The sequence below is a fragment of the Oryctolagus cuniculus genome, chromosome 6 (assembly GCF_964237555.1).
Source record: "Oryctolagus cuniculus chromosome 6, mOryCun1.1, whole genome shotgun sequence".
In the NCBI taxonomy this organism is placed as follows: domain Eukaryota; kingdom Metazoa; phylum Chordata; class Mammalia; order Lagomorpha; family Leporidae; genus Oryctolagus; species Oryctolagus cuniculus.
In genome coordinates this window covers 13,708,286-13,735,880 of record NC_091437.1, presented here as the reverse complement: position 1 = coordinate 13,735,880, position 27,595 = coordinate 13,708,286, and the positions used below count along the sequence as shown (strand labels likewise).

Genomic DNA, 27,595 nt, shown 5'->3' with positions numbered 1-27,595 from the left:
GTACCTGGCTCCTGCCATCGGATCAGCGGGTGAACCAACGGCAAAGGAAGACCTTTCTCTCTGTCTCTCTCTCTCTCTCACTGTCCACTCTGCCTGTCAAAAAAAAAAAAAAAAAAAAAAAAAAAAAAAAAAAGAATGACTGGATGTCGTACCCATGTGCCCTGAGGACATTCCCCAATGCCAGCAGCCGTTGCTTGAAAGCCAGTTGTGCTTCTGAGATTGAGCTTGGCCCTGAGTTGATTCAGTGTGAATGTGAGTAATGCCCCACTCAGGAAACGCACATCCCAGGAAATGATTTCACATGCAAGTCTCCTGACCTTCTTTAAGTACACAGAGATCCTAAACATGGAAGCACCCGTGAGGATGTGCAGATGGGGCTGTGCCAGAGAACCAGCTATGGTAAAAACAACATTATGAGGGCCCATTTAGCCGAGTGGTTAGGATGCCCATGTCCCTTTTCAGAGTACTTCGGTTCAATTCCCAGCTCTGAGTGCTCAGCCCAGCTGTCCGCCAGTGCAGATCCTGGGAGGCAGCGGGCATGGCTCAAGTTACAGTTCCTGCCTTCTGTGTGGGAGGCCTGCACTGAGTTTCTAGTTCCAGGCCCTGGTCTGATGCCGGCATTCTGGGAGTGAACCAGCGGAAGGGAGCTTTGTGTCTCTCTCTGACTCTGTCTATCTGTCTCAAGTGAACAAATAGCTAAATCAACATTGAAAACCAAAGGAAGAGACCTTCTGTGTGCGGCTGTGGGTGAGGAATGAATCTTTTAAGCAGCTGTAGAATCAAGGTTGTTTTCAGCTGGGGCCCTCCATCCGTTGTTGTTTCTTCCAACAACATAGCATTCCTTTGGGAGACGTTACCTTCTGGAAAAATCACCTGTGGGTTTCACTTGCTAGGGAGTATCTCCCTGTGGCCTGGTTGTGAAAGGAGACTTTGTGCTTCGTCCTCCATCGCTGGTACTGTTTGTGCGGAAGACTCCTAGGTGCTTTCCCCAACCACACCCACGTGGGCACGTGTGGGTAAACAGGAGTTGTATTCTGAGACTCCACAGGTGCTCACATCCTGAGTGTCTACTCAAATCCATACCCCTCCTCCTCCACACGCCGAGAGCATCAAGACGTATATTCACTTTCCCTTGATTAACCTCCTCTCACAAAGTCCTGCACAGTCAATGCTACTTTTAGTATTCCAAAGAGAGCCACACAGCCTTTCTACAGAAACACATTGAAAGGCAACTCACCGAGCCGTTTGCTAACACCTGAGAGCAGTTAATGTAAGCGGAGACAGGAAACATCATCCATTATTTAAAATAAAACGAAGCAGTAATGTTGACCTTCTCCAACTGCCGTCAGTTTGATGCTTGCCCCTGAACAAACTCAGGGGCGCCCAAAACCCACACTTCACGTGCCTGGTGCTGGTCACAGCGGGAGGTGCTAGCTGGCTGTGTCCAGCTGGAGGGGGAAATCTGGGAACCCCGTTAGGGAGGCCGGCTGGCAGTTCTGTTACGAGATATTTCTGGATGTGTGTGTCTACAGGTATATATCCTCTTACATTTACTTATTCCTAACAAGTCAGCAGTCTTTTATTCCTTTTTAAAGACTTATTTATTTGAAAGGCAGAGCATTAAAGAGGGAGGGAGAGACAGACAGATCTCCCACCTGCTGGTTCACTTCCCATAAGGGTGCAGTGGCTGGGCCTGGTTCAGGACAAGGCCAGGAGTCTAGAACTGCATCTGGGCCTTCCATGTGGGTGCAGGAGCCCAAGCACTTGGGCCATCTTCCAGTGCTTTCCCAGATACAGGAGCAGGGAGCTGGATTGGAATGAGAGCAGCCAGGATTCGAACTGGCACCCATATGGGCTGCTGACATCACAGGTGCCACAGTTTGACTGGCTCCCTTTTATTCTTTATTGGGGTTATCTTTAACCTAGCAACAAACGAGGGGCGGTGAATGGGGGCCTGGCTTCTTTGGGAGGCCCAGAGAGATGGGTTTTATACCGTGTTCATCGCCGGTTGCTGGCATTAAATGAATCATCTGCTTTCTGAGCAGAGGATTTTTCTGCAAACATAAAAGCTTTGACATCCTCCAAGGGCAGCGACACTGACGGGATGTCGGGGAGGGGCCTCCGGGGAGCATGGAATTTGTTACCTAATGTAATCGCTGCGCATGACTTGGGGCAGGAGCCAGGATTTGGCACAGCGATGGCAAGCTTTTCAGAGCAAAGCCTATTAGACACCAAGTACACAAAGTCCTTTGTGGCTGTTGAGGCTAAGCTTGCTTGGAAGTGCTGCCGTTTCCCCCTGGCTTGTCCCAGGGACTCCAGGAAGCCACGCAGAAGGCCTTGGGCAGAATGAGCCCCGCTTCCGGCCGGCCCATCCCCTGCTCGTGCTCATGGCCTGTGCGTGGTGTCTGACCACAGAGGCGCAGTGGAAGGTGGGTTTATGGGGGCCGGCTGAGAGGCTTTCAATGGGAGTTTCTGAGTGCACTGTCCACTCCGACTGGCCAGAGCCTCATCACAAACAGGTTTCATTTGAGAAGCTTCAAAATAAATCTAAGAGGAATCATGTGTTAATGCTAATGACGGCAGTACATCAGTGAGGTTTTCATATGTATCTCCATAATCCCAAGCCAAAAAAGGCTTTGCTCCTTGGAACACAGCATCACACACCTTACACTTGAATGTGAGTAAATGCTGTGAGGGAGAACTAACATGAGGGGTGCTTTTTCCTCTGCCTTCTTTATCATCCTCATAACCGATTGCCCTTCTCCCACAAAGAAAGGAAGTTGGGTTTAGGAAATCCATGCCATGGGGCAGAACTTGGACAAGGCCAACAGCATCCACAGACCGTGCAGCATTTTCAGCCATGCACTCCAGATTAATCAGCCTTGTGTGCAACCAAGGAGGCAGGGCTGTTGGGAGTCACCCTCGGCGTGGGTGGCGGCCCCGCCGCAGGGGAGTTGGTAAGCTCTTGACCATCTCACACCCATTGTTCCAGAGAGACTGACACTGCAGTGTTCGTGTCTGGGCAGGCACGGTTAGAGAAGGAGCAGAACTCGAGGTTGTTTTGGATGGAAGAGAGAAAATAAATGTGATTTAAATACACCAGACAAAGGATTGTACAGTTATGACTCTGCGTGCTTGCTGAAGATAAACAGCCAGGAAGCGGGCCCCTATGGGCAGATCTGAGTTGAAAAGAAAGTTGTCTCCTAGGTCCTTTGTCACCCAGAGCTCCTGAGCCCAGAAAACTTGGCAGTTAGAGAATAAGAGGGGTTCTAGAACCTCCGCTGGAGTTTCAAAGGGAGTCTGAAGTGAACACTCAGCTTTTGGACTGCTATCATTGTAGGCACGTCCTCTGTGGAAGGCGTTGACTTAGAAACACAGCTGCTGAGACTCGCCTTGAGTGAACTTGGGGCACGGGGGCACTGAGCACTTCGTCTGTGATCAGTGTCTCGCCCAGGCAATGCTGTGGACCAGAGTCTGATGACGTACGTGACAGGTGTGACAGACAGCCCTGGCTGGGTACAGACATTGCCCGTAGCCATAGAAGGGAACACTGCGGGCCACAGTGAGATGCTACCAGAAATCTCTGGCCAGCCGGAGCAGAGACTTTGCTTGGTCTTATCCTCCGAGGAGGTAACACTGGTAGCTGGGATGTCAGAAGTGTTAGGGACCAGGAGCCAGAATCACTTGATGGGCATTGTTGGAGGAGCCTGCACATGGAAAAAGATGTCCTGCTCCACCCCTCCTTTGCCTTTGAGCTTCCCATGGTGTAGTCTGTCCTGCTCCATCAGCCTTCATATCACAGTGGCGTATTTGCTTCTGTTTTTGACAAAGTGCTGTTCCAGTTAGAACAGATATCCCAGTCCCTCCAACAATACTCGTGTGCAAGGGAGAAGCATGCCCCTGGTTGGCAAAGTCACCTTGACAAGATGGAGGTCTCTTGGAGAACAGGAGATTTAGGGAAAACACAAGCCCATGAAAGTCCCAGAAAGCATCCAGTTCCCAAACCATGCAGCTGTAGAGTGCGTGGGCTCGTCCTTGCCTTTCTGTTCCCCTGCAGAGGCACTGCTGGCCTCTCAGCTCTCCCACAGGGTCTGTTACAGAAATACCTTCTCCAAGTGTTTGAAAATAAATCACCAATTGCACATTTAAACATTTTGATTTAAAATATAAAGCTATGTTTTCTCAAAACCACAGCTAACAACTCTTTTTTTTAAAAAAAATTATTTATTTGAAAGACAGAGTTAGATCTTCCATCAGGTGCTTCACTCCCAAAGTGGCTACAGTGGCCTGAGCTGAGCCAATCCAAAGCCAGGAGCTTCTTCTGGGTCTCCCATGTGGGTGCAGGTGCCCAAGGACTTGGGCCATCTTCTACTGCTTTCTTAGGCCATAGCAGAGAGCTGGATTGGAAGTGGAGCAGCTGGGACTCGAACTGGTGCCCATATGGGATGGCAGAGCTGCAGACCTGGGCTTTAACCAGCTGCGCCACAGCAGCAGTCCCCCAACTAACCACTCTTCAGTGGTCAGAGTTACTACGGATTACTGGTAGCACTTGCATATATGTCCTCTTCATGCTTATGTTAGTGACCTGTTAACTCTCTGTTCAAAGTATAATGTAGCGATTCTCAGTTAGCAATGCTGTCTTAAGTTCCGAGTTAGAAGCCTCCTGTGGATATTGCCATAGAGAGCATGCATCTGTATATATTTTTTGGTGTGTGTGTGTGTGTGTGTGTCTGTGTGTGTGAGTGAGTGGTGTTGAGTTGAGAGTATCCAGTTGAAATTTATATACTTGCTATTTTTTAGCTTCAAAATTTAACAGTTCTAACATTTTGCCACATTTACTTTGTATGCAGACATATACATAAACATGCATGCTGATTTTTTCTTGAAAACAGATATTAATATCACAGAGTAAGGGACTCATGATAATGATCAAATGTAGGGACCAAAGGGTATACTACCAAGCACATGGTATGATACACTAAGTGATAAGGCACCCACCCAATTTTTTTATTCTGTATATTCACTTTCACAAATAAGAAAAAGCATATGACCTGTGTCTTTCTGGTGGTTTATTTCACATAGAGTGATCTCTAGTTGCATCCGTTTTGTTGCAAATGTCAGGATTTCATTCTTGTTTAAGGCTGAGTAATAATATTCCATTGTGTGTATGTACATGCATGAACTTTAATTATCCAGTCGCCAGCTGATGGACATCTAAGTGGATTCTGTCATGAGTTGCTGTAAACATTGGAGTGCAGAGGACTCTTCCCTATGCTGATTTCACTCGCTTTGGATGTTTTCCTCGAGTTGGATAGCTAGGTCATGTGGTAGGTTAGTTTTTAGTTTTCTAAGGTTTCTCTACTGTTTGTTGTAATGGTTGTGCTAGTTTGCATTCCTGCCAACATTGTATTTGTCTGCAACTTCACCAGCATTTGTTGTTATTATCTTCTTTTGGGTAACAGCCCTTCTCACTGGAATATGCTGATACCTCCTTGAGGTTTTTACTTGCTTTTCCCTGATGGCTGATGACTGAGCGTGTTTATCATGATGTTGGCCATTTGTATTTCTTCCTTTGAAAAATGTCCATTCATATTCTTTGCCCATTACTTAACTGGATGGATTGTTCTGCTGTTGAGTTTCTTGAGTTCCTTATATATTTTTGGATATTATCCTTCATCAGATGCATAGTTTACAAATATTTTCTCCCATTCAGTCAGTTGCCGCTTTGTTGATTGTGTTCCTTGGACTGCTGTATTAGTTTTATGTAATCCCATTAGACTATTTTCACTTTTATTACCTGTGCTTTTGGGGTCCTATCCAAGAAGTCTTTGCCTACACCAATGTCTTACATCATATCCTCCTATGTTTTCCTCTGGTACTTTGATGTTTTCAAGTCCTAAGGTGAGATCTTTGATGCATTTTGAGTTGGTTTTTGTATAGGGTGCATAGTAGGGGATTTGTTTCATACTTAGGCATCTGGAGATCCAGTTTTTTCAGTACCATGTGTGAAGAGACTGTGTTTTCTCCAGTGAATAATTTTATACCTCATTTGTCACTGATTAGTTGGCTGTAGATGTGTGGATGAATTCCTGGGGTTTTCATTCTGTTCCATTGGCCCACTTGCCTTTTTATATCAGTACCAGGAAGTTTTGATTATAATAGCTCTGTAATATGTCTTGAAATATGGTGTTTTCATGTTCCCATCTTTGTTAATATTGTTTAAGATTGCTTTGGCTAGTCTGGGTCTTTTGTGTATACAAATGGATTTTTGGATTGTCGTAGTTCTACAAAGAATGTCCTTGGAATTTTGAGTAGGACTGTATTGAATCTGTAAATTGCTTTGTATAGCAGAGACATTTTGGTAATGTTAATGCTTTGAATCTTCGAGCATAGAAAAACCTTTCCTTTTTGTGTCTTCTGTTTCTATTATTAATGCTTGTAATTTTATTGTAGAGATCTTTCACAACTTTCTGCAGCTTATATCAAGCTGTTTAAATGTTATCTGGACATGTGAATGAGACTGATCTTAACAGTTCCTCCTCAGCTGGAACACTGTTGGCTTGTAAGAATGCTACTGATGGTTGTCTGGTGATTTTATATCCTGCAACTTTGCTGAATTCTCTTATCAGTTCTAATAGTCTCTTAGTGGAGTTTTTGGTTCTCCTATATTAAGAACCAATCTGCGGGCCGGTGCCGTGGCTCAACAGGCTAATCCTCCGCCTTGTGGCGCCAGCACACCGGGTTCTAGTCCCTGTCGGGGCACTGGATTCTGTCCTGGTTGCCCCTCTTCCAGGCCAGCTCTCTGCTGTGGCCAGGGAGTGCAGTGGAGGATGGCCCAAGTGCTTGGGCCCTGCACCCCATGGGAGACCAGGATAAGCACCTGGCTCCTGCCTTCAGATCAACGCAGTGCTGGCCGCGGAGGCCATTGGAGGGTGAACCAACGGCAAAGGAAGACCTTTCTCTCTGTCTCTCTCTCTCACTGTCCACTCTGCCTGTCAAAAATAAAAAAATAATAAATAAAGAACCAATCTTGGGCCAACATTGTGGTGTAGAGGGTTAATCTGCTCTCTGAGATGCTGGCATCCCATATGGGTGCTGGCACATCCTGGCTGCTCCACTTCTCATCCAGCTCTGTGCTAATGCACCTGGGCCATCTTCCTCTGCTTCTCCCAAGTCCTTGGGCCCCTGCACCCGTGTGCGAGATCTGAATGAAGCTCCTGGCTCCTGGCTTTGGTCTGGCCCAGCCCCTATCATTGTTGCTGTAGGGGGAGTAACCAGTGGACGGAAGATCTCAATCTCTGTCCTGTCTCTGTCTCCTCTTCTCTAACTCTTTCAAATAACATAAATAGTTGTTTAAAAAAAATCATGTCATCTCAAACTGGGATAATTTGCCTTTTCCAATTTGTATCCCTTTGATTTCTTTTTCTTGCCAAATGGCTCTGGCTAAAGCTTCCATAGTAAATAGTGGTGTCGAGAGTGGACATATTTGTATGGTTTCAGATCTTACTGAAAATGCTTCTAGCTTTTCCTCATGCAATATGATGCTGGCTGTGGGTTTGTCAGCCTTGACTGTATTAATGTGTATTCCTTCTATACCAGAAAGTGTAAAGTTTCTTTTTTGAATCAGGCAATGATGTTGTATTTTCACAAAAGCTTTCTCTGTATCTATTTAGATAAATAAAGAAATCTTAAAATATTATTATTTGAAACAGTTACAGAGAGAGGGAGAGACAGAGGAAGAGGTCTTCCATCCTCTAGTTCACTCCCCAAATGCCTGCGACAGCCAGCGCTGAGTCAGGCCAAGCCAGAACCCTGGACCTTTTTCAGAGTCTCCCACGTGGGTACCGGGGCCTGCAGACTCAGGCCATCTGCTGCTGCTTTCATTAGCAGGGACGTGGTCGGATGTGGAGCAGCTGGGACTCAAACTGGAGCCCATGTGGGATGCCAGCCCCATGAGAATCATTGGTTTTTATCCTTCATTTGGTTAGGGTGACACATTATGTTTATTGGTTTGCAAATGTTGAACCATCCCCTTATCCTTGGGATAAATCCCACTTGGTCTGGGTGGATGATCTTGAAGTGTTGTTGGGTTTGATGTGCTAGTGTTTTATTGGGAATGTTTTCATCTATGGTCACCCAGGATATTGGTCTGTAGTTCTTTTGTTGTGTCTTCCTCTGGTGTTAGGGTTAAGGTGATGTTGGCCACACAGAGTGTCTGCACAGATTCCCTCTCTTTGGATTGTTTTGAATACTTAGAGTAGAATTGTGATAGTTATTCCTTGAAGGCACAGTAGAAGTCGGCAAGGAAGCCGTATGCTGAGGGGCTTCCTTTTTTTCGAGGGTCTGTATTACTGACTCAGTCTCCATTTTCGTTTTTTGGTCTATTTAGGTTTTATGTGTCTTCATGCCTCAATTTTGGTAAATTTTATTTGTCCAGAAATCTATGCATTTCTTCTAGATTTTCAATTTGTTGGCATATATTTATTTATAATAATTTCTAATGCTTCATTGTATCTCTGTGGTATCAGTGTCATATCGCCTTTTTTTTTTTATCTGATTTGAGTCTTTTTTCTTTGTTAGTTGGCCAGTGGTATATCAGTTTTGATGATTTTTTCAAAACACCAGGTTTTTTTTGTTTTTTTGTTTGTTTGTTTGTTTTTTGTTTTTGACAGAGTGGACAGTGAGAGACAGAGACAGAGAAAAAGGTCTTCCTTTGCCGTTGGTTCACCCTCCAATGGCCACCGCGGCCAGCGCGCTGCGGCTGGCGCACCACGCTGATCCGAAGGCAGGAGCCAGGTACTTCTCCTGGTCTCCCATGGGGTGCAGGGCCCAAGCACCTGGGCCATCCTCCACTGCACTCCCTGGCCACAGCAGAGAGCTGGCCTGGAAGAGGGGCAACCAGGACAGAATCCGGCACCCCAACCGGGACTAGAACCCGGTGTGCGGGTGCCGCAAGGCAGAGGATTAGCCTATTGAGCCGCGGCGCTGGCCAAACACCAGTTCTTAATTTTATTAATCTTTTCTATTTTTTTTTATAAATTGAAAATTTGTTTCTTTTCTGTTTCTCTCCTGCTAATTTTGGGTTTCATTTGTTCTTGATTTTCTAGGTCCTTGTGATGCACTGTGAGCTAATTCATTTGATGCCTTTCCAATTTTTTTTAAACTTTTATTTAATAAATATAAATTTCAAAAATACAACTTTTAAGATTATAGCAGCTTTTCCCCCCATAACCTCCCTTCCACCCACAATCATCCCATCTCTCACTCTTTCTTTCATCCCATTCTTCATCAAGATTCTTTTTCAATTATCTTTATATACAGAAGATCAAGTTAGTATATACTAAGAAAAGATTTCAACAGACTGCACCCACACAGACACACCAAGTATAGAATACTGTTTGAGTACTAGTTTTACCATTAAAATGCCTTTCCAATTTTTTTGATGTGGGCACTTACAGCAAAATCAGTGTTAAGAGGAAAATCTATAGTAGTGTCTCATAAGTTTTGGTATGTTGTGCTTTCATTTTCATTAGTTCCGAGGAATTGGTAAATTCCTTTCTGATTTTTTTCCTGTGATCCGCTGTTCATTCAGGAGGATATTAGTCGGTCTCCATGTTTGTATCATTACTCCAGTTTATTTTGTAAATTTCCAGCTTCATTCCACTATGGGGAGATAAGATGTATGATTTTAGTTTTTTTTTTTTTAATTGGCTGAGATTTGTTTTAAAATCCTATCATTGGGTCATCCTAGTGAAAGTTGCATACTCAGAGTGAAGGAAGGTACATTCTGCTGCTGTAGGATGTTGTGTGAGAATGTGCCATGTATGTTTATTAGGACCATGTGGTCTGTAGGGTAGATGTGCTCTGCGGTTTATTTATTTATTTATTTATTTTTGGCCTGGTTGGTTAACCATTGCTGTGAGCTTCATATTGAAGCCCCTAGGATTATTGTATAGGAGCTTACGCCTCCCTTTATATCTGTTAACACTTGTTTTATAAAACTGGGTGCTGTAGCATTGGGTGCAAATACATATACAATAGGCACATCTTGTTGAATTAATCTTTACTGATTACATAGTAACCCTTCTTTGTGTCTTCTAACGTTTTTAATCTTAAAGCCTAGTTTCTCTCATATAAGTATAGCTACTCTTGCTTGTTTTTGAATGCCAGTTGTATGGAATATTTTTTTCTACCCTTTTATGTTTGGTTTCTGTGTATCTTTATTTGTGAAGTGTGTGTCTTGGAGCTAGCATACAGACGGGTCTTATTTTTATCCATTCAGCCAGCCTGCATCTTTTCATCGGAGAATTTAGTCTGTTTACACTCAGTCAGTGTTAGTGATAAGTGATGACTTAGTCCTGCCAGTTTCCAATGAATACTCCTATTTGTTTTGAATGTCCTCTGCTCTTTTACTAGGAGGGTTTCTGCTTTCACCTTCTGTCATGATGCTATGGTCTTTCTCTATCTCTGTATGTATTACATCCTTAAGTATCATTTATAATGCTGTCTGGGTGGTGACAAATTATTGAATGTTTGCTTGTGATGAATGGTCTTTATTTCATTCTCATTTATGAATGTGAACTTTGCTGGGTTTATATTCAGGGTCAACAGAGTTTTTTTCTTTACAAACTTGGATGGGGCCGGTGCTGTGGTATGGCAGGCAAAGCCTCCACCTGCAATGCCAGCATCCCATATGGGCGCTGGTTTGAGTCCCGGCTGCTCCACTTCCAATACAGCTCTCTGCTATGGCCTAGGAAAGCAGAAGATGGCCCAAGTCTTAGGACCCCTGGAGACCTGGAAGAAGCTCCTGGCTTGGCCACTGCACCCAGCTGGGGAATGAACCAATGGATGGAGGGCCTTACTGTCTTTTTCCCTCCTTTTAACTCTGCCTTTCAAAGAAATAAATAAACCCTTTTTTTTTTTTTTAAAGAAGTTGGACTGCATCTCTCTACTTTGTCCTGACCTGCTGGGTTTCTGTTGAAACATCTGCTGACAGTCTGATGAGAGTTCCTTTAAAATGACCTGGCATTTCTCTCTCACAAATTTTAGCATATTCTCTCTGTTTTACTTCTGGAAGTTGGGCTATAATGTGTAGCCACGAGGATCTTCTCTGATCATGCCTATTTGGAGTTCTATGTGTGTTCTATATTTAGATGCCCACATCTTTCTCCAAATGTTGGAGATTTTCTGCTCTTATTTCAGTGAAGAGGTTTTTTAAGCCATTGTTGTGTTTTTTTTTTTCTATTTTTTCAGAACTTCCAAGACTGGTATATTTGAATATTTGAGCATATCCCATAGATTCCAAACGCTGTTTTCATTCCATTTAACTTTTTCTTCCTTTCTCTTTTGTCTCACAGTTTCCAAAGCCCTGCCTTCCAGGTGAGATACTGCTTCTCCTCCCTCAGCAAGTCTGCTGTTAAGGCTTATCCACTCTGTTTGACTTACTGAGTACTTCATCCACAATACTTATTTTTTTCAATATCTCTACGCTGAATTTCTCATCTGTGTTATATACTAATTTCCTAATTTCATTTAACTTTTTGTGATTTTGATTAACCTTACAATCATTCTTTTGGCTTATTTTCAGACGTTACATCAATCTCCCTCTCTTCACAGTACAGTATTACTGTATTCAGCACTTTCCCTTTGGGAAGTCATGGTGCCTTTCTTGTCCATATTTCCTGTTTTTGCACACTGATGGTTGTGCATCTGGGAATATCTCTTGATTCTGTCACTCCTGGAGGAAGCTTTTTGTTGACTGAAGGTTTTATTCCTAGAGATGTGCCTTTGCGTGTTGGTTGGGTAGCGTGCTTTATCTTCGGATCCGTTAGAGTCTGTAATGTAGTCTCCCTAGGCCTTTATTCCCTACAGTTGATGATAACCACAGCAGGGATCTGAGCTTTGCCTGTAGCTCGTTGTGGTAACTGAGATGCCTTTTAGGCGGGTCTCCAGCTGTTTCTTCCGAGAGAGAGAGTGCTGTGATGAGCTGCTTCAGTGTTGGGAGCAGGCCTCGCTAGGGTCGTGGGTGTGCCTGGCGCACAGAGTCCCAGCCAATATCCAAGTTAGGCACTGGAGTTACAAGGCACCCAACCCCCGCCAGCAATACATACCAGCAGTGCTGGCTAGAGAATCCCACCATCCTCAAAGGCATTAGGCCAACCTAGGAAAACACTCCTGCATTTTACCAGGGCAGACTGAGCCCCATGAGCTGGGGCCAATAGTGTAGTGCTCACTCCAGAGCCCAGGCCCTCACTGCCCTCCCCACTGTGCAGGAGAGAGTGGGAGAGGGGATCCAGCGTGACAGCCAGAGGACTCTGTGGCCCACACTGTCAGAATTAGGGAAATACTCCTCCCTATTACCTCCCCTCCCCCAAGCACCTGAAACACTGCACGTTGTGGCTGAGTGTCTGTGCTCTGAAGGTCAGTAGTGGCTGTAGGGGCTGAGTAGACACAGAGACTCTTAGCTGTAGCCCAGATTCATAGTTCTAAGAGTTTCACTGCTTCTGGGTAGAGGAGGCAGTAACACAGATGCTACCTGAGAGAGTAGCTGGATCTATGAGAGTGACTTTGGCTCTGTAACAGCAGGGCAAGCTGTCTGGGACGACTCTCCATGTACTGTTTACTTGTTTGAGTTGTATGCAGCGACCTCAAGCCTGAGCATCAGGTGGGAAGCAGCGCCCAAACTCCGGTAGTTTGCATGGGAGGGGCTAGCATCCAGAGCCCTACACTGGGCCTGAGCCAAACACAGATCCTGTGCAGCAGAGATAGCAGCAAAGAATAGGCTTGTACGGTGCTGGGCTCAGCACAAAGAGCCCAGTGGTGCATCCTATAAGCAGGTTGTTGCTGGGCTGGGTGGAGTGCCTGAGGCCGATGTCTGAGCCTCAGAGGTGTGCACTGGGTGGGGCTGGGGGGCTGCAGCCTCAGTTCATGGTTGGAGCAGGAGGCCCAGATACTCCAGATGTGCATGGTGGAGCGCCTGTGGCTACTGTCGGGGGGAAGGGCATGTTGCAGCTGATGAGTACGTCTGGAGTCCCCTCACTCACCCTGATGTGCACACTGTCAGGAGTGCCAGCTCCTCCTGGCACCACTGTGACATCCACCCCCAGTGAGGAGAGAGCTGCAGGTCTCTGTAGTCAGACCGGGTCAGTGCACACTCAGCCACAACGTGCAGTGTTTCAGGTGCTTGGGGGAGGGGAGGTAATAGGGAGGAGTATTTCCCTAATTCTGACAGTGTGGGCCACAGAGTCCTCTGGCTGTCACGCCGATCCCTGCTCCCACTCTCTCCTGCACAGTGGAGAGGGCTGTGGGGGCCTGGGCTCTGGAGTGAGCACTACACTACTGGGCCCAGCTCATGGGGCTCAGTCTGCCCTGGTAAAATGCAGGAGTGTTTTCCTAGGTTGGCCTAGTGCCTTGAGGACGGTGGGATTCTCTAGCCAGCGCTGCTGGTATGTATTGCTGGTGGGGGTTGGGTACCTTCTTACTGTTCTCAGCAAGATGGTGTTCCTGGCTAGGATCAGGTGCGGTAGGAGCTGCAGCTGCCGGTGCCAGTGGGTTCTGCAGTGTATCTGCCCTCTCTCTCTCTGCTGGTTTCTGGAGTGTCTGCACTGTTCTGTCACTGCTTTACTGGCTTCTTTAGCCCTTGTGAGGGTGGCTTGGTGTGTGAACTGCTGTGGAGACTGGTGTCTCCAGGGAGGTGATCACTGGAGCTTCTGACTGAGCTGCCATCTGTGCCTACCTGAAGAAGAACTTCGAGAGGGAAACAAATGGGTGGGAAGACCCCGTGGAGAGAGGTAGCGGGCGTGCTGGAAGAACTGCAGAGAACTGTCTTGCTTGCCACAAAGCTTTTCTCAGATAAAACCTTAATTTTACTGCATAAAAGAGCCTGCAGTTTGGAAGAAGCCAAGGTGAGATGGGTGTCGGACGTTTCACTGGGGAAAGTTCCCCTTTGTTTCCTGAAACGAAGGCATTCAGCATAATATGTTAAACTCTAAACCTGCCCTTTATTTACCACTGCAAGCAAATCGGGTCTGAAGCCCAAAAGAGATAAAACTTGTAAGTCACTTGTATATTATTTGTAATGGAAACTTTCCCATGGATAAAATTGTCTGAGACATACCAGCTGTGGTATGGTAAGAGAAAAGAATCTTTACTATTTTTTTTTTAAGATTTATTTATTTGAAAGGCAGAATTACAAAGAGGCATTGGCAGAGGGAGAGAGGGGTCCTCCATCACTGGTTCACTCCCCTGATGGGTGCAACAGCTGAAACTGTGACAATCTGAAGACAGGAGCTTCTTCCAGGTCTTCCAGGCAGGTGCAGGGGCCCAAGAGCCTAGGCCCTCCTCTGCTGCTTTCCCAGGTCATAGCAGAGAGCTGCACTGGAAGTGGAGCAGCCAGGACTCGAACCGGCACCCCTATGGGATGCCGGCATCATAGGAGGCAGCCCCAGGAAGCCTTACTATTTAAGTGCACTGGTCATTACATGGGTTAGATAGGATGACTCCTTGTTGCCTTCTACCCCCTACTCTGATAATTGGCATCATATGAGGCTAGCTAATGAACTTTAATATGTATTTTGCTTTATGTTTCAAACTGCCTGTGTATTTAATTCACATACATATTTTGATACTTTGGTTCCCCATTTCAGTGTAGATAAGTTTGAAGTGCCACTGGATCTTCTCAAGAGAAGGGGTTTGATCTTGATATAGGCAAAAACTTTATTTCACCCAATATGATAAGAGCTAACAAATTGATGAACTGACAGCACAAATGAATCTCTTTTACTCTATGCTAATACTTTCTTTTATTTAAAAAAAATTTTTTTTATTTGAAAGATAGAGAGAGAAAGGTCTTCCTTTCGTGGGTTCACTCCCCAAATGGCCGCAACAGACAGAGCTGCGCTGATCCGAAGCCAGGAGTCAGGTGCCTCCTCCTGGTCTCCCACACGGGTGCAGGCACCCAAGCCCTTGGGCCATCCTCTGCTGCCCTCCTGGGCCACAGCAGAGAGCTGGACTGGAAGAGGAGAAGCCGGGACTAGAACCCAGCGACCATGTGGGATGCCGGCGCCGCAGGCGGGGGATTAGCCAAGTGAGCCACGGCGCCGGCCCCGTAATACCTTCTTTTAAAAATAGAATCGGCATAATCTGAAAATTAGATAATCCAATGTAGGAGAATCAAGAAGTGTCTGTACATGTAAGCAGTAGGGATTTTGCACATCAGTGCACAGGGAAACTCTTATTCTTCTAGTGTTTCAGTATATGCTCTTCCTTCTGTAAACTTCCTCAGAGAAAGGTGAGGCTTCCCAATAAAGTCCTATAGCCCACTTTGCACAGAAGCAAACACAGAACACCTCACTGGGCCCCGGAAGCCGATCGTCGGTGAGTTCAGGCTGAAGGCGTCCGGAGGACCACTGTTGTCAACGAGCAGTCAGCGATCACCTCTGCGTATCTCTGGGTTTGGGTTTCTGGTCTAGGACAGCAAGAAATACCTGTGACCTGGATCCTTATATTCAGCTTCTGCCCTTGTATTTCCATCCGTGAAATGATCGGTTTTGTCTCCAAGTGCTCTAACTACCCTCCCAGTCTATACATTAGCTCGTTCCAACAGCCCAACGCGGAGGATGCTTGAGCATTTTAATGGGCTCATTGATATTGTAGAACAGACTACCTGCTCTTTCACCTTAGGCATTTGTGCAGCTGCTAACTGAATTGTCCTTTTATGTCCCTAACCGTGGGCACAGTCTTAGGGGTTGATATTGATTTCCATCCTAGAAAATCGATTTTGATGTTAACATTTTAGGATGGCAATCAATAATGAGAGCCACCACTATTTTCTTGGATTACTTAAAGAGCTGGATCGGAAGTGTAGTAGCCGGGACTCGAACCAGCGTCCATATGGGATGCCGGCACTGCAGGCAGTGGCTTTACCTGCTATACCTCAGAGGCAGCCCCACAATTGTCTTTCAAAAACTGAAATCTCACTGCTCTACTTAAAAATTGTTCTCATCACCTGCTACATTTTGTTAAAAGAAAAAAAAAAAAGCCTACTGGGTGTACCACTGTGGGCCTTTTACTCCCTGATTCCAAAGGATTTTGAAAGCTTCTAACACTCTCTGTCTTGGGAGCCTTCATGGACACACTCTTTGCCATTTCAAAAATATGCCCCTGAGCTCTACGTCTGGCAGCTCTTCCCCAAGGTCTGCCCACTTCTTAGTAGAACTGTGATAATTCTTCCACATTCACCTCCGACATTGCCTTTTTATGAACCTATCCTTACCTTGAGAAATTAACTCCCTCTTCTATGATTGGCTGCCCACATACCTCATACGTTTGTCCTTCCCGTCTCTTAGGTTTCACGGTGTGAAGTGTCTCGTGTTCAGTGTGCTGTGACTGACCCATGGAGCAGGAGCTCTCTGGAAACATTCTTGATGTCTCGCTTGTCCTTGAACTCTCAGCACCTACAACAGGGCTTACAGAAAAAGTGAATGCATTGAATCAGGTGAGGCTCCCCAACGGGCCCTGGGGGAGGCAGCTGGAGTTTTATGTTTATTTGTCATGGATGATGCCACAGAAAAAACTCGTCTTTCTTGCTGTACTCACTAACTCTGTTATTTTGAGGTTATTTGTTGTCAAAGCTCATTTTCATCTGCAAAATGATTTCAAAAGGATTCCTGCTACGCACTGATTCCTGCTTCTCTATTTTTGAGCACATGGTCTGATGGCATGTCTTATCTCCTGTGTGGTCAGTAGGAGCATGGGACCCCCGTAAACCTGTGGATCTAAGCCCTGGACGTCAGCAGGATAGAGACCTCGTATTCTAGGAAAGTCCTCTTCTCCCACACCATCCTGGAGCTCTCCAGGCAGGAGAGTGGCACTGTGTGGCCAGCACTCCTGGAACTCATGCATGTGCTAATAGGCGACACTCCAGCGTTGCTCCATGTTCTTCCTGGATGATCCTCTGTATCACCTAGAGAGGTTACCAGAACTTCAGAGTCCACCCAGGACTAGTGAGTCACAGTCTTGTGGGCAAGGAATCTGGTGTGTTAACCAGTTGTCTCCCCTTTTGTTAAAAATGTGATGGACAGCTCTGCCTCTGTAGTTGGGTTGAATTGAACGAGAATGCCCATTCATATTGATCCTGTTGAACGCCTGACCCAGAGTCTAGAGCAAGGCTACACACAGACCAGACAGGCAACTGATGTAGTTGGAAAGTGAAGCCTAATTCCTGCCCTTCCTTCCATTTCAGGGACAATTGTGAGCAAAAATGACAGAGTATATGAAATCGCTTTGTATGCCAAAAAATAGTTATCATACCACACCATGAAAAGAAACTAACCATGTAACTGAATCTTCTTGACCACTCACTCTATGGTGAACACGCTTGCATGAATTTAAATTTATTCTTCTATCTTCTCCAAACCCCTTAGAGAGGAAGGGAGGAAGACGGGGACAGAGAGACTCTTCATTCTCCTCTTATTTTATAGAATTTTGAATAAGCACCAGAATTACGCAGCACCACGTGTTTTAACTAAGCCTCTGGGTATCACCCTAGAGTTTCTAATTCAGAAGGGTTGGGATGCTGCCCACTCATTTGCATGTTACATACATTTCCCTGATTCTAAGGCTTTTGATGAGGACCACAGTTTGAGAAACAGGACAGCAGAGCTAACTCACCTAGGAGTTCCCTTTCCAGGGCCTTTGTTCTTAACTAATACTTTCTTTAATTTTACTACCATTCTAATCCTTATAAATGCACACACTCAATGTTATATGATATTTCTAATTTATTTTTAATTGCGAATAGTACATAAAGAAGGTAGAAAGTCCATCTCAACTACAACTAGGCATTTCTTATTACTGCTGAAGGAGGAACTGGCCAATGGATTTCCTTCCTCATTGCATCCTTGTAGGTCAGCTATCTTTGCGAGACTTTTAAAATTTGATTTCTGGAAGTTGAAAGCAAGACTCATTGCTGGAAAGAAATTCCCAGCCGTGGATTTTAGCCATATTTGCTGATCTTGTCTGACAGCTCTCTCTGCCTTCTTCACAAGGTGCCTTCAGCCGAGGTAGGCCCCCTCCTTGTCCGTCCCCCGTGTGTCTTAGGCAGGGAAAGTTTCCGTGTTCTGTGAGAATAAGCAAACATGAGCGATGTGGAGCTATTTTAGTAAAACTTGGAAATCTCCACTGAATCCTGAAATTTGAGCATAGTTAGAGTTTACTTCATGTTTTTTCTTTCCCGAAATGAAGTAAAGCGTTATTTAGCTACAGTATTGTAGCTAAAGGCATAACAATTTGCCTTCCTAAACTCCTCTCAGGAAAGTGTTTTTTATCAGGTAACACAAGCAGTACAAGGATTGAAAAAGGCTTTTTGTTTAAGCACTTCTGCAGCAGCTTCTTCCAAGTTCAGAAAATAAAATTTTAAAAGGGTGTGATATGAAAGGGATCATACCATTATCATAGTTAGATGGTGGAATCTGAAGAAGAATAAGAATTTGAAAAATGTTCACTAGCAAGAGGACCAAATTTATTCACAATATCCTATAAATTAGAAAAACTGGGGGAAAATGCTACTTTCCTATCATTGCATTGTAGTCCACAGTACAAAGTAATGCCAAACAAGGGAAATAACAGGATAATGACAAACATGAAGCATCAACTATGATGATACTGAATAGTCATAAAAGCCTGTGATTCTATTACTAATGTCAGCTATGGTGGTTAGGAAGAACTCAGATGCAAGGAGAAAGCCGAAGGCAATATAACTAAAAGGGCACGTCCCAGACGTTGGATGATTAAAGTCCCTGTGTTAGCCTTTGTTAAACGCACAGGTTGGGGTGTCGTTGTCGGGGCAGGGCGAGGATCACTGACACTGTAGGAGGAATGCTCATTGCCAGGACATGATGGCCACAGGAGTCTCTCATGCTAGAAGCCACCCCTGGTAGAAGTAGGACTGCATGTGGCTGCAAGTAAAAGGACCTGCTGCACGTGTCAGGGCTGCTAAGCCTCACCCAATGTGAAACCTGACATTGTCTCAGAGGCGTGTATGTGGCTTGGGGCTACCGTCAGAGTTGGGGGTCTCCGACTTGTGATCCTGTCTTCCTCGGCTGTGCCTTTTGTCCTCATTCATAACAGATGCCCACCACACTTGAAAGCATAGAGCCCTTCTCTCAGGCCGGCAGAAGGAGAAAGGGTCAGAGAGAGAACACTGCCAGCAAGCCAGGCGTTTCCAGGAGAGCCGATGTGTTGGTCATTCTGCCTGCCCAACAGAGGAAAACAGGAGTGGCTTCTGCGTCACTGGTCCCCACGGTGTGGCACAGTCCCGGCCTGGGCACTGCTACCAGGAAGCTTCTTGAAGCTTATTGTCATTACCTGAAAGACAGATAGATAGGTTGAGATTTTTCATCTGCTTGTTCACTCCTCAGATAGCTGCGACAACCACTTCTGGGCCAGGCCAAGGCGGGGAGAACTCCATGGAACTCCCCTCCACGTAGGCTGCAGGGGTCCAGGCACTTGAGCCATCCTTGGCTGGTTCCCAGGATGGATGGCCATGACACTGGCTTGGAAACAGGGTAGCCAGGCCTCAAACCAGCACTCTGATTGGGGTGTCTACGGGGCAGGTTAGGCCACTGGGACACAATGCCTGCCTTGGGGAACATGTATTGCATATTCCTGCTTCCTGAATGACCCGTCTGTGCGAGAACCTTCTGTGACAGGCAGATGTGTCAAGAACACCTTCATAAGCTACAGATCTGCTGGAAGTAGAACGTTCAGGAATAGTCTTGCTGGATTTCCTCTCCTACTGTGACACCTGGTGTGGTTGGGAACGGCTGAGTGAACCAGGCACACCCATACCTAGAGCACCCGAGGACGGATGCTAACTCTCGGAGACACTGCAGCCTGGGCTCCTGCAGGGGTGAGGGTGACTATCCACGCAGTGCACCGAGTACGTCACCCAGCTGCAGAGAGCAGTATTACTTCTTGGCTCCCCTACCTTTGCGGTTGTTCAAGTGAAGGCCAGCCAGGCGTAAGAAACAGGACCCACTGCTAAGCCACCTCCCCACTACTGACCTCTTCTTCAATGATTCTGTTACCGGAGAAGCAAAGGGTCCTTGTCTTGGCTCAAGAAAGCATTCAGGTGTGAGACAGAGAGTAGTGGAAAGCCACATAGCAGGGTTTATTAGGGCAGGGACATCCATAAGAACGGATGGGCTCCTCTCCTCTCCAGACAGGACCTGAGAAGGAGTGCCCAGTTGCTCAGACTGGGGGAGAGCGGGGTTACATGGCTGAGTGGAGAGATTACACCTGGGCAGGCCAGGTGGGCGGCTCAGCAGAGAGGCAGAGGGCTGTCCGGTTGAAGCTGGGGGTGTTTAAGGGAACGGGTCTTGCCTTCTGCCTCTTCTCCTGGAACAAAGGACTTTTTGGATGTAAATATAAAAAATTCCTTCCTGAGTTTCCCCCCTGAAGTTATCAGACAGAGGGAAGCCTGGCTGGCATCACCCCACCTTCAAGGAGCCTTAGAGGAAGGATGGTTATCGGGTAGAAGGGGCAGGGTGTTTGAAGTGCAGATACTGGGCTGCACCTGGAAGGTTATCTGGATGATTTTGAGGTGCGGATGCTGGACCTGGATGTCGACTCCTTAGGCCTTTGTCACATACACTAAGCTCATTTCTGACTTCCTACCCAACAATTGAAAGACCCAGTCCAAGCACTGAGATTGGTGTCAAGAAGGATTTGATTAAATCCTCAGCCGAGGGCCCTGCAGCTCCTCCATTCCTGCCTGGGGGAGGTATGCTTTGCACTCACCCAATTACATCATTTCCCTCCAGGTAAATAACTATAGATGTATTTGCCAACCTGCTGAGGTAGGCTGCATTTCATATGAGCTAAGAGGATTCTGACTGATCTCCTTCAAAATCTTGTAGTGATATTGGCTACTTTCGTCTGCCCACCACTTTGTTTTTGAAAGATTGTCATAATGAATGAGTGTTATTAAGATTCAGAAATATACTCTGCCAAAAGGAACCTGGAATTCTGGGGTAATACTCAAAGTGCTAAATACCTGAAACAGCACAGGCCCCAGCTCAAAAGAAAAAAAAAAAAAATGCTGGCCTGCTTGCTGTACCAGTATTTACCAGCAGGAGGCAGTCCTGGGGCAGGGGCTCCCTATGTCTCCCACCTCAGGCACCTGGAAACCCAGTGCTTGGCTTTAGTGGGTCCACTGGAACCTGCTGCCTAACACTTTGGTGCTTTGAGTAAATGATCAAAAGCCAGAGGGCTGGTTCAGATTCCTCCAAGCAGTAGCCTTACCGTCTACAAGGGACGGAGTGGTTGGCGATGCTACAGCCAGCGCACTGTGCTAGCCTTTGTTTGTCCTTCGTTTCTCTCCCTGTTGCAAAGCTAATTCCAGTGCTTCCTGCTCTAGGTCTCCACAGCTGCCTTGGTTGCTGCTCCCTTCCCATCTACTCCTCACTCAGCTTTTTATTCTCTAAAGGTGACTAGATCGTGTTAGCTTTTTGTGTTGCTCCCAAAAACACTGGCTTAAAATCAGCAGAAGGTTGGCCTGGGCCATGTGCCTTTCTCTTGGACCCACACCTTGTCTTTGTGGGGCTTTGGGCAACAGGAGAGAGAGCCCCCTTGGAGGAGATGGAAGATGTCTGCACAGCCACACAGACTTCTAGGAAAATAGTATCCATCCTGACTCCCCCCCCCCATCTGAGAACTGTACATCAGAAACACCTGTTTTCCACACTGCTCGCTCTTCTCTAGACCCCGAGCAGGGAGAATTCATCTGATGCCCCTGCAGATAGGAGAGTAAACCATTTATCCCAAATGAGGTTGCTTCTGGGGTTGGCTGGCTAGAACATATTTACTCAAAATCTGGCTCTAATATTTCATGTATTTTAGCATAAGAGGAGCTTCTCTCTATAAAAATTATTTGATTTCTGTATAACCCCTTGCAACAGAAACAATGCATATGGTCCATAAAGGAAAAAAGGAACACAGACATGATAAACCGAAAAATCGTTATGAGTTCTCCAAATCACCCTTAGAGAACAAAGCGTCGTGTGAGAGGCAAACAGACTTACCACAGTCAATTTAAATCTTGAGGTTACAGATGCTTCCTAGAGCAGACTGAGCCACCTGTCCTTACCATCGTAAGGCCAGCATCCAACCCTGTCACCTTTAGCTTCCTAAACCGCTTTGTAATTCAGTGGAGGGTCCTGCAATGAATTTACAAGTCATGAATTAAACGCTTGCTGTTCCAACGTCTTCTTCGTGACTCGCTGCATCGGTTTTTGTTGGCTTTCCTTGGGGCTTTAGACTTAGGGGATTCGGAGGGGAAAAACCATATGTTAGTCTCTGACTTACATTCAGCTAAAAATGTCTGTAAATGGCAGAGATTTTTGTTGCCCTGTCTTTTAAAGATTTGTTGGTTAGAGTTATATACCAAGACCACCTGACTACTAAGAACCAAAGCTTGTTTGTAAGGAGGTTGTAATTTTATCCAAACTCTGTGCATCTTGTGCTAGAAGTTGTTATATCTCTTCTAAAGATTCATTTATTTGAAAGAGTTAACAGTGAGGAAAGGAGACACACAGACACACACACCTTCCATTTGCTGCTTCACTCTCCCAGTGGCTACAAGGGCCAGGAGCTTCTTTGGGGTCTCCCACATGGGTACAGGGGCCCAAGCACATGGGCCATCTTCTGCTGCTTTCCCAAGGCCATAGCAGAGATCAGAAGTGGAGCAGCTGGGACATAAACTGGTGGCCATATGGAATGCCGGCATGGCAGGCGGCGGCAGCCTAGCACCACGCCATAGCACCAGCTCCTGTAATACTACCTCTTCCTAGACATGCACAGAGCCATCGCATCTTCAGGAACACAAGCAGCTCCTCACCCCATACTGTTGGATGACATATATAGCAGGGCAAGCGCTGTGGGCTTTGGTGACCATCCGTCCTGCCAGCAGTTCCCGGGAGACACAGGGGCAATGACTGCTTGTCTCTGAGCCTAGGTCCAGCTGTCAGCTTCCTCAGGAAGCTCTGAGGACCACATTCAATAATTTCCATGGCCCTCGAGAGCTTCTGGCACACAGTAGATCCTTCTTAGCTCTTTCCTTTTTTCTGTTACCCAACAGGACCGATTCACTCCTCCGTAATTGTTTATACCTAACACTGTGTCTATTGGAGGAAGCTTCAGTCAAAATAATGATGATGACGACGAAGATGACAGCAAAATAAAGACAACCCAAAAACCTGTCCTGTGGGTAATATCAAATCTATGCAGAAAGCGTTCAGCTTTGATGGTATAATTCATCTCTTCCCTGAGAAGTTCAACTGGTTACAACAGTGGGGAAGAAACTCAGAGGAGTGATAAAGCTGCATTATAGCAGGAAAACAATGCCATTTTATCCTGTTCTCTGTGAACTTCAAATATGTTGCTCGATACAAGGTACAGACCTTGGTTCCTACTCTGTCTCTCTCGCTCCCTCTCCCTCTGTCTGCTTCACTGTTGTTTTATGTTTGTGTGTCTATTCTGAATATCTGAAGAACTTGAAAATTTGAGAGGATTCTAGCAAGATTCTCAAGAGAAAATGAACAGCAAAGGTGACTGGGAAATTATTTTTTAGAATTATTATTTGGAAATTATTTTTTTTCAGGAGCTGGTGTTGTGGCGTAGTAGGTTGAGCATCCGCCAACAGCACTGGTATCCCATATAGGAGTGAGTTAGAGTCCTGGCTTCTCCACTTCCGACCCAGCTCCCTGCTGCTGGCTTGGGAAAGGAGTAGGGGATGGCCCAAGGGCTTGGGGTCCTGCATGCAGGTGGGAGACCCGGAAGAAGCTCCTGGCTTTGGATCGGCAGAGCTCCAGCCATTGCGGCCTTTTGGGGAGTGAACCAGCGGGTGGAAGATCTCTGTTCCTCTGTCTGTAACTCTGCCTCTCAAGTAAGTAAAAAAAAAAAAAATCTTTAAAAAATTTTGGTTACAAAGTAATTCTTATTTCCTTAATTTGTGAATGAGTATACCTCCATCTTGGCTGCGCATCAGATTCACATGGGAGTCTGTTGAACAAACCTGGTGCCTGGGCCCTCCCTCACTATTGTGATAACAGGGTCTCCAGTGTGCATCCATGGTTGGCGCCCCCTCACACTGGGGGTACTTCAAAATGCTCACAGGAAGTGGAGTTTAAGGGAACTATTTTGCTGTAAAAATCTTTGGAAGGGCTGGCACCGTGGCATAGGAGGTTAGGCCTCAGCCTGCAGTGCTGACATCCAGTGTAGGCACTGGTTTGAGTCCTGGCTGCTCCACTTTGGATCCAGTCCCCTGTTGCTGTGCCTAGAAAAGCAGCAACAGACGGCCCAAGTGTCTGGGCCCTTGCAGCTATGTGAAAGACCGAGAAAGATCTCCTGGCTGTGGCCTGGTCCAGCCCACCCCACCCACCGACTATGGCCATTTGGGGAGTGAAGCAGCAGAACGAAGATTCTCTCTGTAATTCTGACTTTCAAATAAATCTTAATCTGTGTGTATTAGGAGTCTTCCCAGAGTTCCTAGAAAATGCATATGATGAAAAAATGGATTTCATGATATTTTGCACTGGTATAAATTTTCTTATTCTGTTTTTCCATCAATACTGTGAAATACCCTTTTGTGTTGGTAGTTGAGGGAAAAGTGCATCTCAGAAAGTTACCTGCACACACAGATCCCTCCCACTAGGACTCGCTCGGGTGCCTGTCACAGACTTGGGACTGTGTTCTTCCACAATTCATAGCACATCTTGCATTATTGCACTTTTTTTTTTACTAGACTAGAAGCACTATGAAGGCAAGGACAAAGCTGTAATTTTCAGTTATCTTCAACGAACCCAGTGCCAACCTCTCAGTACTTACTGTTGCACAATTCTGCAACTGCTTTTTTCCTTCAAGGGAGTCAGGGAGGGTAAAGATGGGGAGAAGCAAGAGGAATGGGTGTGGCAGCAGCAGTGGGAGAAGGGGTGAGGGCAGCGAACCCTGCAGTGCCTGCCTTAGAAAAAGAAAGGGGTATGCATACGTTACTCATGTACTGCACCGGGAATTATGTTTTATATTCAGCAGCATGAACCCTACCGAGTCTCTCAAGATTTCTTGAGTTGGTGTCTGTGTGTGTAGAGAGTCAAGACAGAATGAAGTGAGTGAATTTTTTGTTACCTACCTGGGTGCCTCTCAATACACTGATTTAGAGCCTTCATTAAATCTGCTCCACTTGGCACAGGAGTCACCTGTGCCAAGTCAGCTATTGCACCTGTGTGCAAGTCAGCTATTGACTCCACCTCCTCCAGGGATCCCATTTTCAATGTCTCAGTTTACCCATTTATAACAGTAATCTCTGCAGCGAAGCTGTGCACTCCCGTTCACTGTTGGCATGATACCCGCAGAACTTTTGACAGGTTCATTTGAAAAATGAATAACATTTTCCTGATTTGATTGCAATTTAGCATATACACACTTCATACTTCAATTATATTAATCAAAATGAAGGTTTTCACATGACAGCTTTAAGCCAACAGTCTCAGTATTTGAACCTATTTGAACCTCTTCATTAGAACATGGAGTTGGATGACTTGATAGTTGTTAAAATAAGACTAGAAAATTCTGGTTTAGAGATTTGGGGGAGGATTTCATTGCAGCTTTCTCTGCAAATGGAAGTCTATTCCTAGGTTGTCCATGGATAAGAATGATTCTCCTGCTCCCTTTTGTCACCCGTGCCCTGTGGCACGCGGCTTTGTGTTACTTCTACGTGCCTGCATTTTGTTGATGAACGCAGGCCAGTGTGGAGGGCAAAGCTGCCTCCTGGCTTGAATCAAAAGAGCAAGTTCTTCCGGGCTGGTCTTTTCCCCTTAATTACTCCTACACCCGCCCCTGTAAAATCTGGGCACTTCCCCACTTTGCGGGCTCCTCCTTAGGTGACACAGTTCTTAGCTACAGTGCGTGTTCTATCTCCAAGAAACGGCCACAGCCTCTGTGTGCTGCATCTGGCCTTCTCCCTCCAGAATCATCTTCCAGATACCCCAGAAACTGATCTCTGATGCAAACTGTAAGAATGCACTACAGACCGCAGTTTCCAGGAAGCTCCAGACATTAAATAACAGCCAATGCTGAAACCCATTAGGTAAACAGTGGTTTCTGAGCTGAAGGCACTGTACAATCCCACCCTTTTGTGCTGATACTCCGGACAGTCAGCAGGTCCATCCTCTAATCATCTTTCAGCCAAGGTACCCTTCCACTCAGACTGAAGTGCCTGGGGTTCACACACAGCCACCAAGTCAGTGTCACTATGCTCATTCCCACTGTTTGGGCGACCCTTTCCCTCCTTCCTTGACTTCCGCATTCTGGACAGCTTTCTCTGTTTACCACTCCCAGAGCCAAGCCGCAGCAGGTGATGCCAGGCAGGCAGCTCTGGACACGCAGGTGCATGCCATTGGCGGTGCTGACCCCATCGTAGTGAAGGCAACTGGGGATCTGTCTGTCTCCGCCATGAGAGTGCCCATTACTTTAGGACCTGGACCCTGGTTCTGCCCCTCTCTATGTCCCCAATGCCTCATCTATGTTATTACTAAATAAATGGGAAAATGGATCAAGCCTGCTATTCACAGAGTCTAGTGTAATATATGGAGTCTGTTTGATAACTATGCAAGTGGTGAGATTAGCGGAGTTTTCAACCAATGGAAAATAGAGTTGTCTTACAGGGCAGCAACCCCTCCGCATCAGTACTGTTAAGGCAGAAGTGAGGGGCGTGGCTTTGCGGTGTTGGGGGTTAAGCTGCCACCTGCAAAGCCAGCATCCCCCACGGGCACCGGTTCATGTCCCAGCTGCTCCACTTCTGATCTAGTTCCCTGCTAATGGCCTGGGAAAAGCAGAGGAGAATGGTCCAAATCCTTGACCCACTGCATCTACGTGAGAGAAATGGATAGAGCTCCTCACTCCTGGCTTCTTCCTGGCCCAAACTGGGGAGTGAGCCAGTAAATGGAATCTCTGAGAGAGAGAGAGAGAAAGGTCTTCCTTCTGTTGGTTCACCCCCCCCAAATGGCCGCTACGCTGTGCCGATCTGAAGCCAGGAGCCAGGTGCTTCCTCCTGGTCTCCCATGCGGGTGCAGGGGCCCAAGCACTTGGGCCATTCTCCACTGCCTTCCCAGGCCACAGCAGAGAGCTATACTGGAAGAGGAGCAACTGGGACAGAATCCGGCACCCCCACCGGGACTAGAACCTGGGATACCGGCGCTGCAGGTGGAGGATTAGCCTAGTGAGCCGCGGCCAGAGTTAAAATCTTAAAAAAAAGAAGAAGTAAAGCAAAAGCCAGCATCACATATTAGGAACAACATGAGGTGGATGGAAGAAACTCAAGGTTAATTAGTCTCTGCTCTTCCCTGCTCTGAAAATCTCTGGGTCATGGAGTATTACAAATTGGTTTTTTGAGACATTCTCATTTCACTGAATTCTGGCACTAACAAATGCAATTCAAAGCCCACCGATTCTCTAGCCTTGACACTTTGATTTCTGTATGACATTTTCTTGCCCGGGGTTGTAAACCAGCCATCTTGGGCAACTCCTTGCTCACAGACAA

At 46.2% G+C, this 27,595-nt stretch overlaps 2 long non-coding RNA genes across 11 annotated transcripts in view; one reads left to right on the top strand and one right to left on the bottom strand.

Annotated features, from left to right (window-relative positions):
• Positions 1 to 24,891, top strand: part of LOC103347857 (uncharacterized) — a 371,873-nt gene extending 346,982 nt beyond the window's left edge. For 9 of the 10 annotated variants that reach the window (XR_011389670.1, XR_011389669.1, XR_011389671.1 and 6 more), the window contains 3 exons: positions 16,347 to 16,495; positions 17,907 to 18,062; positions 23,138 to 24,891. This is a non-coding gene — a long non-coding RNA (uncharacterized lncRNA). The remainder of the gene's footprint in view (positions 1 to 16,346; positions 16,496 to 17,906; positions 18,063 to 23,137) is intronic. The other variant, XR_011389664.1, reaches the window with a different exon arrangement.
• LOC138850130 (uncharacterized) lies at positions 18,479 to 25,018 on the bottom strand. Its single transcript, XR_011389675.1, has 3 exons — positions 24,886 to 25,018; positions 22,083 to 22,217; positions 18,479 to 19,365 (listed from the first exon to the last, which is right to left on the bottom strand). It is a non-coding gene; the product is annotated as an uncharacterized lncRNA (long non-coding RNA).
• Between the last annotated feature and the right edge of the window lie 2,577 nt (positions 25,019 to 27,595).